The 22,238-nt window shown below is 40.8% G+C and overlaps 1 protein-coding gene across 2 annotated transcripts in view; it reads right to left on the reverse strand.

Annotated features, from left to right (window-relative positions):
* The window catches only part of CASR (calcium sensing receptor), a 75,078-nt gene extending 67,056 nt beyond the window's left edge, over positions 1 to 8,022 (reverse strand). For both annotated transcript variants that reach the window (XM_051779470.1, XM_051779469.1), the window contains exon 1: positions 7,676 to 8,022. The gene's annotated coding sequence lies outside the window, so the exon portion shown is untranslated. The remainder of the gene's footprint in view (positions 1 to 7,675) is intronic.
* Positions 8,023 to 22,238: the final 14,216 nt, after the last annotated feature.

A 22,238-nucleotide genomic window follows, 5' to 3' on the forward strand; every position in this document is an offset into this window, starting at 1 on the left:
TACGGTGCTGATGATATAATGTCAGACATGTCCTACTTCAGCTAGAGTAATTCCAGTTTGACAAGTAGCGACAAATGGCTAGATCAGGCCCCTACCTGAATACCTTCAACTCTATCACTGCACAGAGGAAGTCCAATAGCGTGGAGAAACACTGCACTTCTCTCCATATTGTTCACCTGTGACAATGACCAGAATATTGATATTTCTAGTTGTGTTCAGCTTCTTCCCATTAAGAGTGCCTTGTGTCCAATTTTTGTTGTCCTTCACAAAATACTTCAGTGCCCCAACTGAAAACTGAAATAGACTCTGTGAAAGAAGTGAAAATAACTACAGCAAAACAACTACCAAAAACTTAATCTGCTTCATTCTGGCTATTTCCAATATATGGTGACAGATTCTGCTTGTGTCAGATTCCAGCCACAGAATTACTGATGCATCCGTGGTCAGAGCAAGAATGTACCTATGACCTTGGTGATTTGGTACAGTGTAGTTTCATTTGAACCCCAGTTTTCAATTTAAACTAAACTCTTCTGCCTTTCACGGCTGTGAACCAAAACATCAGTGCTTAAATAGAGTAAAACAAATACTTGTGTTGCAAATGTTGCAGAAGTTCCAGAAGAGGAAGGGATTGCAGTTATTAACGCTGAGGAACTAAAGCTCGGGTCCTCAAAAGTTCTTGGGATATTCATCATCCTCTTTAGGCACAGAGATTTTTCCACCCCTAGAAGTGACATCCAGCTGCTACTTAAGCCTGGAGGGTTGAGATCTCATCTCTGCAAGTCAGCACACTGACACTGTCTCCTGTACCACTTCATAGAGACACACTGCTCAAATCTCTTTACTGAAAGCTCCCAGGCAGAGCACTGAAAATAAGTGATCTGATCTAGCTGTGGAGGAAGGAGGGTAAAGGCCTCTTTTTAAGATTAAGCAGAGCTTTCTGGTTAACTGATGCTTTCAAAGGCTTAGGTATGAAAATGACCATACAAATGGTCATGATATCAGAGACCACGAACTATGCAAACCCTGTTTAGAGAAATAGAAGCAGCAGTAACTGTACTCTAACTAGCTGCTGAAATTACTCAACCCAAGATTGTTTTAGGAAGTAAAAGAAGCATAATATGTTACCAATATGTTTGTTAAAGAGTGAAGTCTAAACCATATGAAGAATTCAGGCTTACACATTCATATATACATTCACAAACCACTGATTATATTAATGTTTGTAACCTCATTACAACGCTTTAGACAATGGTATCATATGGAGTAATGTACTTAAAAGATATTGTGACACAACAAGTGGAACCTATTTTTAGAAACCTGTTGTTTAGAAACCAGACTTTTATATTCAGTTTGTCATTCACTAACTGTATCCAGCCCCTTCAATCTCCAATACATAAAACAGGAGAATTACAGTTGCCTCCCTAAGGTAAGATAAGGACTGTAGGTAGGTTCCCTGAAATAATAAAAACAGGCAGCAGAAGATTTAGTATTACAGCTTGGTTTATAAATCTGTGCATTTTCCCTAGACTGAAGGCCACTGAATGGAGGAAATTCATCAGCAGGGTACGACATTTTATAATTTGTGCAAGAATATGACAGTCTTGCAAAATATGTGGCTATGCAGAAGGCATAAAATATCAGTGGGACTTCCATGTGGCATAGATTAATTGTCCTTTGAGCAGATTGTTGTCTTTCCAACACAAAGTTCCTGTAAAGAACTACCTCCACAATTCAAAACACAAAATTCTCATGTAGGAAGAATGGCATGTGAACAGCTGCAACACTAGTGTATAGTGGGTACAGCTTAGTTAAATTTCTCCTCAAAGGCTAAATGTAAAACATGTTCTAAAATATAAACAAAGAGAGAAATATGAAAACTGGATTAGTCTTGCAGGGCTTGGACTTCTGGTTTGCTCAGGTTAGTCAGAAGGCCCTAATGAGTACAAATTAGGATATGTTCAAAGCAGTTAAAAACACGTATGACTAAATTGGTCATCTTGAAAACAGCTACCATGGCAGACTGAGTGTAGTACACATGGATACACATGGACCCATTCAGTCATGGCTTTCCACAACAGGGTTTCAAGCAGCGCCAGAGAACTGAGCAGAAATGCTCAGTGTGCGGCAAAGACAGCAATGAGGTGAAAGGTGGAAGAAGATGAGAATAAAGAGGCAATCCCTGCCACAAGCACCAGCTACTGAGGCACTAGTCTAGACATTTAAACTGCATACACAGTGACTCTCTAGAATATCACAGGTAAGTGCATCAGTCTGGCAGATGTGACACAGGACCTGCGAAAGATCCTTGCCTTTCTGGGGTGAAGCAGCTGCAAGGTCAGGTTTTGTACTCTGTCTACCTGAGATGGTACTCACTGAGAACTTTAAAGGTTCCCTCTGGGAAGAAGCAATGGTGCAAACAATATTGCCTGATTCCTCAGTCCCTAATCTGTAAATTCACTGATGAAACCCCATCACCACCACATCTCAGCTTCCCTTTTTCCTTACCTCTGTGGAGTTTTGTGCAATGGACCATGTGAACACAGCCATGAGTGGACACTTCTATGGAGCTCCTGAGTTTGGTGAACACTTTGACACTAACAGCCAGCATAAGAGACACAGATCTGTTGCACCTTCACTGAAATAGTTAGTCTGCTCCCATTCCTGATGCTTCTAGCTGGTACTAGAGGAGACAGGAGTAATGGGGCTAGAGGAAATCCCCCCACAGCATTACAGTCATCCAACAGTTTGTCTTCAGTGATGTTGCTTTACACAGGCAGTTCTCAAACAAATAAACTTCACAAGCAAATGCTCAATTACTGATGCCTGGCAATGGGTGAGCCAGAGGGTAGAAAAACAGGAATGGGGAATGAGTGTTCCCCTTTTCAAGAAGATTAAGGTTACAAGGTAAAAAGAAAGCACAGAGGACAGAAAGCACAAAAACTAGGTTAGATAGTACTTCTTAGAGGAAAGGACTTCATCTGTTAAACTCTGCCTTGAGATGATGACGTGAAATTGAAAGATGAACAGTCTTTCATCTCCTTAACCTCATCTGCCTGAGACAACTTCAGCACTCTGTGGCAGGAACCAGCTCTCTTTTCTGTTTGCAGAGCATACTGTAGACAACTATATTGGTTTATGACATGGCCTCCTAAGTGGAGACAAGTAACAGGTCAGTAGTCAGTAGCCCCATTGCTTGCAAAACCCAGAAGACTGCTCTGAGATGTGTTGTGGTGCTGGAAGGACTTGCTGACTGAAGGTAGAAAGCCAGCAAAGCTGCTTACAGCAGGAATGATTCATAGTGACACTTCAATATTAGATTTTACTTTAGGTTGCTCCTAAATGTTCTTCTTTTCATAAGATGTATGTAAAGAAACTCCAAACCCCTAGTTTCCCAATTTTTTTAATTCAAGGTATTAAGAGTCCAAGTATAGCAGCAGCACAATAGGCAAAAAGAGGCACCAAAGTCAAACTCTTTCAAATAAAAGTGAGCTTTCTGTAGATGAATAGACCTATATGTTGATTATTCATGTTAAACATCTGGAAAAAAATCCTGAGTTTAATGACTTCTTGTGTATTTGGTTTGCTCAGATAGGTTGGTGCATCTGTTATCTATCTTTTAAAGCTCCCATACTGCTATTTTCAGGTAGCAATTTAATTAGGAAAATTTACTGAACTGATCCCATAATTTAACTTGTAGAGAACTTATTGTTACTCATTAGAGGTGACTTAATGTGTTCCTAATTTATTAAGCTGAAATAACTGGTTTTAGATCCTGAATACTGTTAAAAGTCTCAAAAATAGTGTATTCGTGCAAACTATTACAGAAAGAAAAAAGTCCATCAAGGAATTCCTGTAGACAGTAGCATGGTCACCAAGTTAATTTTTTTAAAATAGATGCCAACAGTTTAGCTATGAGCAGAGTATTCAGATAACTTACCCACTGTTTTGATTGTGAGATGTCTTTATGTTGACTGCTTTTATAATTTATTTCAGGACCATGAGTGTACCTTCTGCTTGGCTCACGCTGTGTAATCATTTTTTGAGAGGACTGAATTCCATTTCATGACTGTCTACATGCTGCATCACAAATTCAAGACTACACACTCCCCTCTCTCCACTGATCTCCCACAGATGCCAAAAGGAAGCTTGTACAGAGATCAAAGGAAGAATTTGGGCTCTGGGTAGTAAGATAAAACTTTCAGTTGTTATTTTTTACATCACATTCAGAACTGCTTACTGAAAACCATTCCCTTTGCTAGCATTATCACCACCCTTGCCTCCTGTCTCTTTTTTTCTTCCCCATTCTTCTTTCTTTCCTCTGTCTTCTTTTTCTTCTCTTTGTATGTGTCATTGCAGATTCCAGCTCCCTGTGCATTGTGCTGGAACTGTTAGCATGCACAGTGCCACCATTAACCACGAGTACTTGCACTCTAAGTCCAGAGGAGCAGAGGATCAAATCTACCTCCAAACTGAGGACACAACACAACAGCCCTCACTTTCTGCTCAAGAGAACATTGCGTTATCTACAACTGCAAATGTCACAGGTCTGTTTAATACGGTCACCCCCTCCTCACATTGTTTTCCAAGATGCAAAAATCAGAATCTGCCTTACCCCTATCAAATGCTCAACCAGGTGTTCAGTGTCTTGTCTGCCAAAGTATTCAGCACAAAGAGTCTCTGTCCCAGAGCCAGGCACTGGAGGCAGAGGTAGGTTAATATGCCATACTCAAGTGCCCCAAACTAACTATTAATAAATAAAAATTATCAAGAACAGTAGCATAAAGTTTTCTTTCCAACTCCAGTATGGATTTAGATCAGTAGAGCTGGTTTCAGACACAGGGGACCTAGTTATAAGGACCATCTGAAGGCTGCAGAGCAGAGAAGTGGCCAACTGACCCTGTGTACAACAATTCGTTGAACCTTCCTGAAAGTGGTAGGAAAAAGGATCAGAAACTTTTGAACCCCTGCTTTGCCTGTTCCCATATGGCAAACAAATCACAAGACAATACAAAGCTTTTTGCATGGAAATTCCAGTGTGCTTTAGAAACCCCTGTTTCTAACCAAGATATTTCTAATAAGACCCCATGAGGTATGGTTATTTTCCTCACTTTTGAAACTGGAAAACTGAAAGAAAATGGTTTGCTTGAGGTCAGTATCCAAGCCCAGAACAGGTTCTGGAATCGTCTTTACAGTTAAGTCACTGCATCCTGTTGCCTTCACTATCATTTCATGTAAACATGAAGAGATTAAAGTCTCTCATATTTTGTGATCTGAGCAGCTTATCTGTCCTAACTTTCACAGATGAACAAAAAAATATGCTTATACAGAATTAGCCTTGAAACATCAGCAGAGAAGATTTTGGTACTAAAGCTACCACCTCTCTGTCAATGCCCTCCCACAGTCTACTTGTGTGTCAACAATGTTCTCAAAATCATTGGCACAAATTAGTGCAGGTAAAGCATTCCGCACTCTTGCAGTTAATAAGTGACTGAGAAAGCCTATCAACTTATGCAGAAGAGGTTGTTTGCAACGAACAATAGATGCAACAGTTTGCAACCAACATGCAGATGGAATGGGAGTGAACTGAAAAGGTCCCTCTGTCTCACTTGACATTTTTGCTCATATTTCAGAAGATAATTCTAACAAGATTATCAAATATCAAGAAAATACTGAGGTTTGAGAATGGTGGAAAGGGTGTCAGACTGACAAATCTGGGATCTGAATTTTTTCATTGAGCCATTAAATTTAGCACAGGAGGTTAACTGTACGACTGTGAAAATCACTCTATTGCTACTTTGAGAATTATGTCAGAATTTTACCTGCATGCAACCCAGTCCATCATTAGCCTTTCTGAGAGTTTACAGGTAGGACAGTCTGGTGTCAAATACTGTGATGAGTTTCGACACATACTTGGATATAGAGTTGGGATAACCGTGTTAATTTTATAGTTGACTCCAAACATCATCCTTATCCTGTCCTAGAACAAAAGAAATTGCTTTGGGGTGCTCTCTATGCTTTCTTATCACCAAACTGCCATAATCAATCTACTTTAAAACTAAATACTTTTCAACAGCTTCAATTACATCATTTAAATGTAAACTAGATTTTCAAATAGTATTTCATCTAACCAGCCATCAGATCCCTTCACCACTGTTCAGTAAACATATTCCTAATAACAATCCTACTAATTTTTCCACTCTCACAACTAGAAGAGATTTATAGATTCGGAGTTCACAACACAGGGATCAATGGCCACGCCCCAGATAATGCACAGGAAACAGAAATGGATTATGTTCCTGGGGCTGGAACTTGCATTGAAAAGAGAGCTTAGTCCTGCAGCATGGTGAAGTGAGAAGCATAGGACAGTAAGTGAAAAGAGTCCATAGCTGTCCAGCCCCAGACTAAATCAAGATCAGGAGTTAAGGGCCCTAATTTCCAAAATTAGCATAAATACTTCCAGGGGCACTACACTGCCTGGGAAATAGCCTAAGCAACGCCTCACTAATACTCCCCTGACCTTGCCCCTCCCAGAACATCCTATCTGCATTTACACCAGCTGGTGAAACTCGAGTAGGAGGCAAAAAAGTCCCGACAGTGATAGAGACGCTACTCAAAAGGGGAAATCAGGAAAAGCTTGCAAAGCTCTCTTCCCCATGATACACGATCAAACAGAAGCACTGCACTAGTCATGGCTGGGAGATGGAGGGCTACTAGCCTTTACTAGCTTCCTCCCCTGCTCCTCTGAATCCAGCGCAAGGTGTCCAACAACGTTAATTCTAGTTTGCACCAGGGCTGCACAGAAAGGTACACAGAAATGGTATTTGGACAGAGCTTGACAGAGAGCAGGAGGGCTGTGCAAAATGGACCACCTGTTTCAAGTAGGAAAAAACAGCAGTAAAAAGGAGACACTTCGAACAAACATACGAAAATAATTCTAAGTATCATATCCTGTATCCACGTAAGTAAAAATGAAGATTTTAAGGACAGCTTCATTAGTTTTTAGAAACTCTCTTCAGACATATGGTGAGATTTGTTTTGAGTAGTGCTAGGACCTTCCAAAACTCCTAATTGTGTTATAAATTGGTTTGCAAGATAGTGCTACTAGTGGTTTTTTATCAGGATCACTGAGATGATTTTTTTTCCCAGCGCGTGTGATTTCAGTAAAACAACCTGTTGCTCTTTAAAGTTTTGTTATGAATTACTGTTCTTCCCCTCAATATTATTTCTAGGTAACTTCAGCCAGAGAAAACACCTCAGACCTCTACGGAAACTTCTCCTTTTGCCTGATCCTACATGTATCAGAAACCACCCTGCCTCAGATTTGGGGAGGGGAGGCGGAGGGGTCCCTCCGTGGAATTACGTCTGCGTTTGGCACGGCCGGCCGGGCTCAGCCTGATATGCCCCCGGCCCCCCGTCGCCCTCGGCTCGCTCCCCACCCCGCCCCGCCGGGGGCTCTGCTTCTCCAGGTTTTTGTACCCCCAAAGCCAGACCCCGGCGCTGCGCAGCGCTTCCCGCCTGGCCGCCCGTCCAAACCCCGCAGGCTGCGCCCCGTCCCTTCCCCGTGCGCCCCCAGCCCCCGGCGCGGGCGGGCTGGTCCCGGCGGGAGCACTGCCCGCCCCGGCCCCGCTCCCGCTCCCGGACGAGCGCACCCACCGCGGGCCCGCGCCCCGCTCACCTCGTCCCGCCGCCGGGGCTGCTCCTGCCGCCACCAGCTCCTGCCCTTACTCCAGCGCTGGGCAGGGCGGCGGCAGCAGCATCCCCCGCCGGCCCCCCAGCTGCCGCGGCGGCACTTGCAGCCTCACGGGAACCGGCGGCGAGGGGAGGAGGGGGTGGGGGAGAGAGAAACCCCTGGCCAGGGCCCCGTCCCAGCCCTCCTCGCCGCCTCCGGCACCCGGGCTCGCTCCCACGGGCCACGCAAGGCGGGGCGGGCGGCGGCGGCGACCGCGGTGACCCGCCCGGGCGCTTCTCGCTCCGCGCCGCCCCGCGCCGCGCCCGCAGGTAGCGGCGGCCCCGGGCAGGGCATCGCGCGTACCGCCCAGGAGGCGCAGGGAAGTCGGGTACCTCTCCATGAGCCTTCCCGCAGCCAGGCTTCGGGCGCTGACCCGCATGCGAGTTCCCTGCGGGCGTTGGTGCCTGGTCCTGTTGTTCCTCATGCGGCGGCACTCGACAGGTTGGCACCCCGGGTACATAACCCTGCAGCAGGGCGCTACTGAGGGAAAACCAAATTAAACCAAAACAAAAAAAGCATTGATCGCTCAGTTTTCTTTTCAAAGCTGGGTCTTCTTCCAGCTCGCAGCGACAAACTCTGGCCACCTGTTATATGCTGTTCCTTGGTACCTCAAGTCCACGCAGTAAAGACAGCAGAGACCTGTATCTCTTGAAGATGAAAATCCTCATCTTGCTCCGTACTGTTGTGTTGTTGTGTGGATATGTACAGCTCCAGATCTGCTGTACCCACCAGTTTATCTGGATCATAAGAATGGAAACACAGAGGATGAAATGTTTTCATTATTATTTGCTAGCACTTACATTACTTCACTGCTTTCAAAAAATAAAGGTCTGTCAGCATTGGTTGAGAGCAACACTGTCTTTTGGGATCATTATAGAGTTTATATCTGAAAACAACCTCATAACATGCTTTTTAAAGGAAAAGTAGCATATAGCCCTATAGTCAGACACTGGTGCCATTCTACAGCCCAGTCAAACAGGTCTGGATCTGTCCTGAGCATACAGTTTTCATTTGCCAAATAATAACAACAAAAATGTTGTTAGAATTGTAATGTACTGGTGAGAGTGACACTTAGAAAATATTAAAAGTGTACTGTATTTTCACCTTGAAGAGGTGACAGAGACCTTTTTTTCTGAAGGAGATCCATGAGACTTAACTTTAGTAAATGTCTAGTCCATGTATTATTGCAGAATTACCCACAGACTTGAAGTCACCTACGTCCTCAAATAGCATTTCATGTATTAGAGTGCGGCTAATTTTAAAAAATAATTGGGGTTTTTTTCCTGCTTCTCTTGCAGTACAGTAATTATTTAAGAAACAGATAATCATCCTTACATTACTTATTACAGTATAATTGCACAATCATAATGAAATAACCGCAAATACTTTTCAGATTTAAAAAAAAAATTAATTACTGATCGCAAAGGTGAAAGAATAGCTTCCTTAATTCTTAATCATGCTTAATTGGAGGTGGTTCCAGGTATAAGGTCTACAAATTCAGAGAATATCCTACTAAGGTTAAATTAAAGTTTGATTTACAAACCCAAGAAAACCTAACACTTCCCTGCAGCAGTCAAAAGTGTTAATGTTTCAAATCTGAAATCAAAATAAAATTTTGTTTGAAGAAACAGTAGAGATTTCTTTGTACACCAAGTATTTGGAGTCAGGTTTTTCAGGACTATGCTGTAGCATGGCAACGAAACAAAACTTTTTTTTTTAAGGCTGTTCTCTGGTTGTGCTGAAACTTGAGGAGAACAGGAAGTCGATTATTTTAAGTAATCATATAATTATGGGGCAAAGACAGAAGACATGAAAGAAAAGAAAACCTTTAAAATGGCAAATGATCCAGGTCAGGTATCAGATTGTGGTACCATCCAAAACTTCTTCCACAAAATCTGTAAGTCAGATACTGCTGTATTCATTGCTGCACTACCCCCACATAGCCAGCCATTCAATTTATGCTGTAGAGGTTTTTGTGGCCCAGTACTTGAGGCATGGTTGTATCAAATAGGAAACAATGTGACAGAAGTTATTATTTTTTAATTTCAAAATTAATTGTAGCTTCACGTTATCTGTGATTCCATCACATTATGATGGCTTCTTTCTCCCTGATAGTAGCAACAGAGCAAAAATTGTTTCCACCGACAAAAATAGGACAATGGAGAGGAAGCAGGACAGGCTCATAGGGACAGTCTGTGATCCTGCTGGACAGCTCTGCTTTCTAGAGCTTAGTGACACAAGCCAAGGTAGTACAATCACATGCATTCAGGGCCCTTCTATTTAAGCCTGAGCAATGTCAGAGGCTTTCTTCCTCTTTCTCACCTACAGAGTTCAAGCAGACCATACTATAATGCACTTTGTTAGATCCCAGTGTTTTGAGGAGCCCAGCCAGGATGTAGAAGGCTCAGTTCCTCCTGTGTCTAAGCAGATTTGAACCCACATCTCTCACTTAGCAAGGACATAGCCTAAACAGCTGGTCACAGAGCATTCCAGAGGGAGAATTACCTATGCTGTCCTTTTGAAACCCATATTATCCTTAATTTTGTTTCAAATGGCCTCATTTTACTTTGAATTAGGTGGGAGGAAAAAGAAAGAGTAAGCTACTTACTCCATGGAAATACTAACATTATGAGTCCTGTGCTAATGACAGCTGATTGCAGTTTTGACTCTATTGCTCTTTGCAGATGAAGCTGACAGTTTTAGTAGAGACCCTGGATCCAAGCCTGTTTCAGTAGTGACTTGATTTGGAAACTAGTCGTTATATCCAGCTTCTCTCTGCCTTTGCCATATACAATAAACACTTAAAATACAGCATAAAAATAAAAAGTAAAATCCAAATATCTTCTTTTTATTACTTAATTCCCTCTTTATTGCAATACTAAATGGCATTAGTAGCTCAGTGATACAATGCCTGACAAAGAAGGAAACCAACAAATACCGAGGATCACTTCTACTTCAAAGGCACATGTGAGAGCAAAAAGAAAAGGAATACACAGAACTACAGAGAACATGCAGCCCTTAGTTCCTTTAAAACTACAAGTCAAACCCATTTTTGAATATTTCCTGGAAATACCAGGACAGTCTGGACCAATAAGGCCTAAACCAGCTCTCAAGTTGAGCAGTTAAAGAAGGGAAAGCTGGAAAGACTGAGATGAAATACCAGCCCTAAGGATAAAGGAGAGAAAAGCTGAGGTGGCAAGAGACTTCTCTGGTTTCCATGATACTGTTGTCACCTCTACTGCACTGTGGCCTTCAGGGTTTGACCTCAAAGGATCAAAGGCTGTATTGTCAAGCCAGTCTGTTAAGTTGCAGCAGGTCCCTTGTGACTGAAAAACACCTGTGGCATCAGTGGGGAGATTCCAGGTTCAGTGTTTGCACTTCCCCTTGTAAGTGTGGGCAGCTCTCGGGAAAGTGAGCTATCAATGAAATAACCTCCTCCTCTTGAGGCTTTGTCTTTGTTCTATTCAGTGTGTAAGTCAAAACAAAGTCTTACAGAACAAGGAGAGAGTTCAGAAAAACAGAACGATGCTCAGAAACAGCTACTTTCTTCTTGCAAGGGTTTTGTTTGATTGCAGGGCTGATATGGTTTTCAGTTGCATACCATCAGATGCCCAGGCATGTTAGCAACTCAGTCAAAAACAGACTGGGAGAGAGGTGGGCAACTGCTGGGAAGGACTCCTGGAGGAGATCACTGATTGGAGTGGCATATGTAATCAGTTGGACCTACTGAGGATTTATGTATATAACACATCTTATTGAGCAGAACTAAGGCAAGTAGGGTCTCATGGACTGTCTTTTAGGGAACAGTTGGACAAGTTATGTTGGCTGCTGATTCTTTTGATTATGTCTCTGGTGATTACACACCCACCTTACACTGGCTCTGTGGATGACTTTCTCTATTCCAAGTTAATTTCCTAGTGAGTAGGCAGGGTAGGGAATGTGCAGGTGCCATGAGGTGACGGAGTCTCACAAAAGAATGTGTTGATGTGAGCAAAGCAGGTGACAGCTTGTAAGGCAGAGTATTGAAGGCTGCTCATCTCATAAACATTTTGTTCACCAACTGCAGTCCTCTCTAGGTGTGAAGGACAAATTAATCCCACAGAGGCATTTTCCTGCAGAAACTGTGCAGAGGGACAGCTCTTCCCATCATCTGGACAAAGACGTAGGTCACCTCCCAAATAGAACTCTTGCAGCTCTCAAATCAAGTCTCTCAAGTTGGGGAGGTCTGCAGAAAGGAAAGCTGATTGATTCACCTGATCCTGGTCAGGAGGATGGACTGGTGCTGGGACAGGCTTGATGTTCTTGTAAGTTAGCCACTTCCAGTTTGTCTGTGTTCCTTATTCAGGTGTCCATGTAGTTGGGGAAGAAGAAAAGGTCGTAGAAGAAGCTATATAGGTTAGATTTCAAGGTGCAAAGTCAGATGGGATAACTAGAAAGTTTGATATTCATTCTGACAAAGCTTTCTGAGGATGCAGCTTGTGTTTGCCAGAGGTATGATTAATACCATGAGTGTGGATATAAGTGCCCTGAGCCAGTTGCCTGGGAAGCTGAAGTTCAAATTTGAGCCAGGTTACTGGTGACTGAATCTTTTTCCCAAGGCCTGGCACGCTGAAGAGAAGGCCTAAATCAGGCTTTTCATTGTTTTGTTCTGGTATGTAAGTTCAGAGAAGTATGTGACAGCGAGAATGACTATGTCTTCCTCGACTTCTTAAACTACTTTTATTGCTAACAAAAGAAGCTAGACTGATAGTTTGAAGACTGACAACCCAGAAGGCTGAGTTCTTCTTTCTATTGTACAAACTGGCAAGGCATATCCTTGGCTCCCTCTACCCTATCTTCAGCTTGGAGAAAAGACTTTATTAAAGCCTTCCTCTCTGCTGTGATTTAATGATGAGTACTCAGAAGGAACATATGCACGCTGAGTTTTTACAGGGGTCCAAAGAAAATTTGAACTGTTAGGCTGTGAAGGAAATGCTAGAAAGAGACTGGGGCTATTAGAGGGGAGTGAGGCTGATGTACTTTTGCTGTGTAGATGTGGCTATATCACTGTCTAGTGGCTGTCCCATGGAACACAAGTCCCCTCTCTGCAGCTAGACTTTATGGATACACCACGTGCTCAAATAATGAGTTCTATGTTTATTGAGCCAAAAATTCTTTTCCCCCTACTGAGGACCATGAAGTTTGTGTATCTGCAACACATGGATCCCTTACGGAGGAGCACATTTGTTCTTGGAGGCCTGTTCATGTTGTTTTGGTCAGTGCAGGAATGAAGAATGGAATCAGCTTTTGGTAACTAAATGCTTAAGGATTAGACTGGTATTACACTACCCAAAACCAAATCTACTAGTCCAGCTAGGATTGAAACATAAACAAGGTAAAATCTGAATTAAAAGCTTCTAGAGAGAGACAGCACCCAGAGTGCATTGGATAAAACCAGCAGCCCTGTGGACTGAGGACAATCCAACAACAACTCCAGCCCAGCTCCACAAATGTTATTGAACAAGTCTCATGAAGGTGTGTCTTATGTGAATTAGCGTTAAACAAAGAGGACTAAAAATCTCGAGCCTGTTCCTTCTTCCTCCCTGCTGTCTTGGTTTAAAAAGTTGAAAAGTCATGATTAAATTGGCTGAACTTGTTATTAAATATGTTTTATTTAGTTTGTATCTATGATTTTTTTAAATATTTGTCATATTGCTAAAGAATGGTGACTGTTTTCATAGAAACTGGAGATGGAAGAGACCTAGTAAGTTCACATCCAGTCCATCCCCCCTGCTGCCATCGCAGAATTGTTCTGCATGTACATTTTCCAGGACCACCTCCAAACTCATTTTGAAATGTTCTACTTTCTTGGCGAGGGTCTGTGCTCCTCGTGTGCAGATCTGGAAGCAGCTGATGATGTCCATTCTTGCATTTTATTTACTCCTTTCCCTTTGCATCATCTTTGTTCTTGTATTCCTTTTTCAGGCATAGGCATTTCTTCTTTGGTTATCCTTAAATGTTTCTTCTCCTTCCTTAGATTTTTTAAAAGGATCTGCGCAGTTGGGCAGGATTACTCTGGCAGATTCAAGCAGCCTAAGGTTGTTGAGCAACCCTGGAATATCCTGTCCTGGGGAGCATGAAAAACCAAAACAAAATCTCCAAGATATTTGCTGAATATCAAAGCAGAAGCACACAGAGAACATTGTCCCTCTATTAAACACAGCCAAGAGCACTCTTCTTAAAATCATATTCTGCTATAATTTTTCAGCAAGGAATTTTCTGTTAAAGACTTATTTATAACTATTGTAGTTCCTTTGTTTATTATTCAGTCCCTGCATTAGTTTGATCTATAGGTCACATTTGGCCTACTTGGGGCAGCTTAGTGAGCTGGCTGTTTTCCCTCATGGCAGAGTCATCTGGTGCTTCAGGAGCTAGCCATGGACAAAATAACAGTTTCACGTCCACATTTTATGATTGCAAATAAAACTTTCCAGATGTGAGCCAGTCCAAATGGATGTAGAGATATCTGAACCAGAAAGCTGCCAGCTTCAAAAAATAATCTAAGAGGTAGGACTTGCTTTCCTCATTTCAGCTCCAGAGTCTGTTAACAACTATTTAAAGGCAGTGTGGTGAACAGTATCTGTTGGCTCATAAACGAAAAGAGACTAGTGTGAAAAAGCAGTCCACTGAGGATGAAGCTTTCCAGCATTAACACAATAACTGAACTGAAGGCAAAATCTACTAGTGTCTGGCTGTCTGCTTTTTTCAGTCAGACTCCTCCTGTATTCTCTGATTCTTCCTCAGTCAGTTTTGGTTTTGTTGTTCTGGATTTTTTTTTTTCTGATATTAGTTCTCTTACTGTCTGCCCTTATTTTCACATCTATATTTCTTCTCTATATTTCCAAAGTTTGGTTCAGGTGGGCTACAGAAAAACCTTGCACACATTGCCCTGTTTTTTTTCCTCAGGTTGAAGCACAAAAGCAGCACATCTGTCTGAGCCAATAGTGATTGTTAAGTCTGCAGGTTTGTGAATGTCATTCCCTTTGTGTTAGTCTGAGGTTAGTGCATGTGAAGTGTTGGGATGGAAAACCATAAAATCTGACCTCAAAAGAGGCTTCCAAACATCCCTTTAGCACAGACAACCCAAGAAAAAGTTATACCATAGGATTAAAAGCAAACACAGAATTCAGAAATGCGTTGAAATCAGAAGACTTTGAAGTCAGAGAAATGCTTTCCCTCCTGTATTTAGAAGGGCTTTTGGAGCTCCTGTTTGTATGTATTAAAAATTTTCAAGGTTAAAACTGAACCATAAGTGCTCATTTACTCTTGAGAAGCCTCTTGATCTTCTCTCATGTTTCCTACAGCTCCTTAGCTTCCATTCTTCCTGATTTGCTCCAATTCTATTAAGAGAGCATGTCACAGAAGTGCTACATTTCAGCCAGATTTCTAACCATATGTACATAAGCTTGCTTTTTTGGGTTCTTCTCACAGCTCCTTTCTCTTGTAATTTCTGTTCCACTTTTGAGTTGCACATATGATCTGTCCTGAAATTGTAGCATTCCTAGAGAATTTACACTTTGAATAATAAACAGCCTTCTAAGAACAGAATAATATTAATTAGCTCACACACCAAATATAATTTTAAAATGTGATTTATTTAAAGAGTCAATTCTGTTTCATGTGATTGCAGATGTGCAATGTGTTTGGTTTTGGTCAGTTCAGGTATTATCTGCCTTGACAAACATTAACTGAGATGAATCTTAAGTTCAGTTGCTGTCGTGGCTAATTATTCATGATGATGAAGGTTAATAGCTATTTTTCTACAATCTTTTTAAGGTAAAGACTAAATGCTAATGCACTAAGGCTCTGCCTTTCTACAACTTAGTTGCTGTGTCCTGTTGTTAGATCTAATAACAATAGACAGTGAAGAACTGATGGAATGTAATGCAGATCCTTTAGGATACTTACTGTATAACACATAAGAAGGTGATTGAAAATATAAGGGCCCATCAAAAGATCTGAAAAGCCCCACAAGAGTTGTCTGTCTCTATGAAGTAACAAGTCAGCATGCAGCAATTTTTCCTCCTAAACAAGATAGTTTAGTCAGGACCTTAAAATTTGGATGAAAAAAAATCTTAAAACCAGGATGAATGTAGTTCTCCCTGTCTTTTTAGATTCACAGAAAATGCCATCAGTCTTTTCTCTGCACTTCTACTCATTCACAACAATCTCATCACTTCAGATAATGTTGAGTGAGAAATGAAATAATGAGAAATTCACACACATTGACATTTGTGGGTGTATTCACTATGGCTTAAGCCTCAGCTTCTATGAAAGCATTTGGACATCTCAATGGACATGTAGATGAACATCAGGTTCACCCAGACAATGCTGCACAGGAAAGTGTTAATTTATAAACTGGGAATCTTCTGTCTCTGATTTGCACTGCTGTGGCAGCAGATGGAATGTTGTATCAAGTGCAAGTGTTCTTGCTTTAAGACAGATGGCCTTAAAACTGGAGATGAACAAGAAAAAGGACATAAGAATGTCTAAAGATTTGGAAAAAAAAGCCTCAGTGAAAATTTGAAAGAGACAGATTTGTTTAGTTTATGAAAAGGAAGATGAAAGTGTGAGTTTATCACAGCCATTCAGTGCCAACATGGTGGTGGGGAAAGTGGTAATAGAGTTCAGTTTCAAAGCCAAGGACAGTTTTCTGGTAGTAAAAGAAAAAAAAGTAGATGACCTTACCTGTTTGGTGTTCCAAGCTAGGTAGAAAGAGATGGGTAAGCTCTCAACTCCTCAAATATGGAGAGACACCCATTTGCCTACATTTACACCCAGACACCTAGCCTGGCAAGGGACACTTATGGAAATCCCAATTGAAGCAAATTCAGACTTGAAATCAAGTAAATTCTGTGATAGTGCTGACATATAGTTGTCAGAATTACCAACAATTACTCATGCAAAATATTTTCAATTCAAAACTTTTTTTTTTTTTAATACTCAGGACATTAGTATCAAATTCAACAGTCTCTTTTACAGAAGAGGTCGAACTACATATTCACAATGCTTTCTCCTTTCTTTATAACATCCCAGCCTCTGAATTTACGCCTTCATTACAGTATTGTTTGATCATCAGTCTTAATAAAGCTCATTAACCACCTCTGCTTTCCTGTGAAATGGTCACATGTACAATTCAGCCATTGCTGAATAAATCTAGTCATTAAAGAAAGGAAATTATTAATCTCCTCTTGTCTTCTGTGTCACAGCTGCTAATGGGATGATATGATAACTAAAATGTAGATCAGAAAGTACATTCTGTTTTCTTTTAAAAGCATAAAACGTAATTTTAAATGTTGTTATTGTATTGCACCTACTTTTTGTCATATGCTTTCCCACCCTTATGAGGTCCTAGAACATGCTTCTTGGGTAGACTAGTCTTCAGGCCTTTATACCCTATGAGAATTTTCTGGGTGGCTTTCAAATACTCAGTTATTGGTCAATACTGACATCATGTTTGAAAAGCAAGGGAAGAAGAGGTAATCATGTTTAGCTATATGTCCTACTACATTCTTTTTCTACATCAGTCTTAAGTTTCCATGACAAGAAGTCTCAATTAAGGAAGTATTTTGCTCCTTGGAAAGCTCTTTGCTCCAAAGACACACTTGGTTAAGTATTACCTCTCCTTTGCAAATAGGAATCAACTCACTTAAATTAATATTCATATTCAGTATTGCAGAGATAAGTTTTAGATAGTTAAAAGAATGAGTAACTCTGCAAACAAAGAGTCTCTCTGTCAACTACCAGTTTACTTTTTAGCTTCTTGTTGAATATAGTAGACTAGGAGACACCATATGAAGATTAAAAGCCTGACATGTCCATATCTTGAATGCTATCCTCAGCTCTGGTCTTTTCCACTGGAAAAAGGATATGCTGGAAGTGAAGAGATACAAAAAGGGAAGGATAATCAGTGAACTGGAATAGCTTACGTACAGGCAGAAACTGAATACGCTGTTCAGCTTGGAAATGAAGCAGCTGAGGGATGTTATTGTAGAGGACTGAAAAATCAAGAATGGTTTGGAAAAAGCAAAAAAAAATTGCCATTTCAATGCCTCACCCAGGACTGTTTTGTCTTTCAGGGAGGACTTGAACTGATGGATTTCTAGAACCTGGGAGAAAACTGAACCACATTTGGACTGTTCATTTACTCCTTCCCTCAGCATTTGCCACTGGTCTATAGAGCCAGTGTGCTGCCTTCTTAAGTGGACCTTTAGTACAACTGAGGATGGCTGCTCTTACATGTTTCGGCAGGCTGGGACTGAGGAGGGAGAGTTAGAGAAGAGACTTGAATACATTAGGCTATGAGATCAAGTCATGAGTGAGACAGTGCTAGTGATGTGATTGCTAGCTGACTGCTAGACGGGAAAGGCAGATCTGAGGAGAGCAGGGCAAGAATATCCCTTTTCCTCTCCTAGTCCTGTAATTTCAAGTGGCTTAGTTCACAGTTTTCAGTGTGAACCTGCTGTCTTGTCTCCAATCTTTCTTATGTTTACATTCTCTTTGTGACTCTTTGGCTTTGGCAAGTAGTCTCTTTTTAAAAAAAAATCTTTCAACATGGTTATCATATTGGTAAGGTGTATGTGGCTGTGTCTGTTTCTATTCCTGCCCCTTTCATATACCTACAACATTCCCTAAATCAAATATTAGAAGCAAGGTATCAGTTAAAAAACACCTGCCCCGATATAAACCTTACACATTCCATACCATTTCCTTTATCACCAGAAGCCCTATAAAATTGAATTTCTTCTGCAGACTGCTGTTCCTCTCTTCTAGCCATCACATTTCTTATTCCAGGCCAGCTACTTCAATGTTGCTAGTGGTTTCCCCTTGTTGTGCACCCGATGTATAAACAAAGGTCTTTTTGTACAAAACAAAGTCGAGTTATCATCTTTGATCAGATTGTTTGGATCAGGTTCAGCTGACAACTACAGAGTTATTTTTCCACCCCTATACATTTCCAACATGCTGCAAATCCCTTATGCTTGTGGGATTTCTGTTTGTTTGCTTGGGTTTCTTCAGAGGTTAACTTCTCTAAAGAGCAGTGTGGAAAAGAGAGGAATGCAGCAAATTTCCCAGATCCCAAGCAACAAAGAATGTGTGTTGCTGGCAGAATATGACTGCTAAGAAACATCTTGGATGCCATCAAGCTAAAAGCATAAGGGCTGTGAAGTCAAAGAGTGCATCCACAGAAAAAAGGTGAAGCTGAAGCTGTCAGGCCTCTGAGCATATGGTGCACACATGAAATAGATCTTCAAGATCAAAGGTTAAAAGTTATTTTTTAACTCATGTAAATAGTTCTTTGTGCTTCCACAGTGCCTTTCCTTTTGTCTAGGGATGCTAAACCGTTTTTGTAACTCTGGGGACCATTTCCTTATCTAACATTCAGAGACACTACTAATGTGCAGAGGGTTGAGGTGCAAAGTCAAGTCACGCAGTCAGAAAGTAAGGGCTGGCAAAAGCAGACACTGTGCCTTTGTCTGTGGACTTTGTGTTTATAATGTCAAGGATTTAATTTTTAAAAGGACCAAATAATAGTGGTGATTATGAACAGGCTAATCTTTCCTATAGGCAAAAGTCTAGCAAAAAGTGTATTGTGGTTAACCAAAGGGGAGACTGATGCCCACCCAGGCAAGGAAATATTATTATGCCTATTTTAAAGATCAGATACTCAACCCTCAGTACTGTGTTCTATTGAATGAATGACATTTGCAAAAATTGTCTCCCTGAGCCCCAAGTGTCAACTCTCCACCTGGGACACCATACATTGTAGTACTAATGCTGTCAGTATCAAAGAAGTTATTTTCTGGATACAGAACTTGGCAAAAGCTATGCTAGGCATGTTTTGTTCATGTTTTTGTCCATGTTTGTACTAAACATCAGTGCTCTAAGTTCAAATTCTGTTTATGCTTTTAAGTGCTTACATATCTCTTCACTTACCCTCATCAGCCAGGAATGAAACTAGAAATAGCACAGTACTGAACAGATAGATCAGACCATTCTTTCAGTATTTCAAACCTTGGAATTGAAATATGAAGTGATTGTTTCTTTGATCTAGAGAGTCTGAATAACACCTAGAGTACCAAAGTGATCTGCAGGAAAGGGCATAATGGAATGGAATGATGTTGCCAAATGTCTGTGCTTTTAGACGAACCACATTAAATACAAGCAGATGTTCGGAATATAGGCAAAATTATTGGCAAAGGCCCTAGAAAGAACTACTTTAGAAGAGTACCTGATTTGCGGTATCTGGATAGGCATCAATGATGTGAAAAAAAATAGAGAAAGTTTATAGAGAAGTCTGAAGAAGTTTTTGATTCTGTGAAGGTCTCATTTAGAAGTATCTCTTCTTCCTGAAATGTCACAAAGATGCTAAAGCTTATCAAACATAGCGAATGGAAGTTCTGTGGGAAAAGAAATAGGGGAGATTTAAAATATTGTTATGCTGATTTTGAAAACCACTTTTTCCATTTGATCTTCTGAACATTTTAAATCTTTTAAAACATAAATTTTGGAAACCAAAAGATATTCCAGTTGAAAAAGAAGGGTTAATTTTGAAAACATTAAATTCAGATATCATACCTATATAACTTTTCCCCCAGACTTTTACTGAGTCAATTGATGAAAAGCTGCCCTTTCTCTCTAGCAGGGCTGCTTTCAAAGAATTAGCTTTTCCTAATTAACGATGTTACTTCAGAAAATCCATAACCAGTTTTAAGAAACACTGTGTTTAAAAGCAATGCAAAACTCCTCACATGGGGGCCTGGGAGTACATACTGCTTGTCAGTAACAAACACATCATCACCTGGTGGTAACTAGCATTTTATCAACAGCTGGCAAAAGGCACAGGTCAGCAAGACCAACACAGGAAAAAAACAGGTGTTGATGCAGGTATCCCAAATTGGAGGTCTGTAAGATAAGGAGATGATAACATGAAGGTTTGTTTTTTTTTTTTTTACAGAGACTAGAATTACTGGAGGCATCAATTAGTCACATGGATATGCACACAAGAAAGTGTGTTCTCCCTGGTTGCAAATGAGACAAGAAACTATTTGCAAGGCAATTTGTCTGTTGCTGTATTGTCCCCATCATGGTAAAGCTCAAAAATTCCTGATCAGGTTAGGAAGCTGGTCCCTACTGACTACTAACAGCTTCCTGGCATTTCCCACTAGCTATATCTGCACTTTATTGCTGATGAGATGCATTTCCTTAGGTGTCTGGGAAGTGAGCCACTATAAAAAGATTACTATGGAAAAATCTATTAACACTGCTGTATACTGACTGCACATGTACAATAGTTTAGGATCCAGGAGCCATAGAATTGCCACTGGCTGGTTTAAGAAATGCAGTAATTAATAAAAGATTAAGTGTCTTCACTTGGATGAATGGCAAGCAGGGATATTTGCTCTAGATAGTGCAAAAGTATATTCCTTACCAAGGATATAGGGCAATCAAACCAATAAACCAATACTTCCTTTAGTCCATGTTTGTCAAATGGTACTTTCAAGCCTCTGACTTGTTTTCTTCACAGTGCTCTTTTTCCCTTGCAGATCAAAGTCTGCCCAGATTTTAAACATACTTGTTAGCCAATTGCCATTCAGAAACATCTACATCCTTTTTTAACCTAGTTCAAGCAAAGCCCAGAATGTGGATTTCCAGTTGGAAAGCTGATCTGCAGTGACTGAGATCAGTTGTTGAGCAGTTGGCTCATCAAGAAAGAGTGGTCTTGTGGATCAGACAGTGGGGTGACTCTCAGGAGATCAGATATCGCACCTTGCTCTTTCAAATCCTTCCTGTATGATGGCCAGATTGCTTAACTCTGTGATTTAGTTGTCCCATTGCTGTTGCTTCATGATAGTACTTGTCTACTTCCCTTGGGAAATGCTTGTATATTATAGTGATGCTGACAAAAAAATAACCTAAATACCTAGATAACTCCTGACATAAACTTCAGTGCTACAAAAATACCAGGACCTTCACAGATACCTTCTCTCAAAGTTATTGTTTTCTTAATGTTTCAAAGTTAGTGTTTTCTCTTTGGAACTGTTTAGCTCCATTGTTTCAATTCCAGGCTTTTGCTATTGCTGAAATGTTTCGTTTATGCCAGATTATAAATCAGATTGTAACTAATGGAAACAGCAATCTTATTTTTTCCTATCTATTTTCAAATGCAGGAAATAAGCTCCTTGGAATTTTTAACTAGTCAGACATCTTTCTGATTTCATTTAAACCATTTCTCAGTAGGCAATGTTAAACAATTGCTATGGTCCTTGTCAGATATTTTAGTAGTGAGCTGGTCCTACATAGAATCACTTTAAGTCCTATGTACTCTTTAGTTTACCTCCTAAAATTCCCAGGGAAAGCAAAAATTGGCTACGAGAAGTCCACAGTCACAGGACTTCTTCCTTAATCTTCTTTGCTTGGTCAGCTCACCAGGGAATGTGGCAAAAGAATGCTTTTCAAAGTGTCACTG

Source organism: Manacus candei, unplaced genomic scaffold (assembly GCF_025592945.1).
Source record: "Manacus candei isolate 608988 ecotype Guabito, Panama unplaced genomic scaffold, ASM2559294v1 h1tg000014l, whole genome shotgun sequence".
Taxonomy (NCBI): domain Eukaryota; kingdom Metazoa; phylum Chordata; class Aves; order Passeriformes; family Pipridae; genus Manacus; species Manacus candei.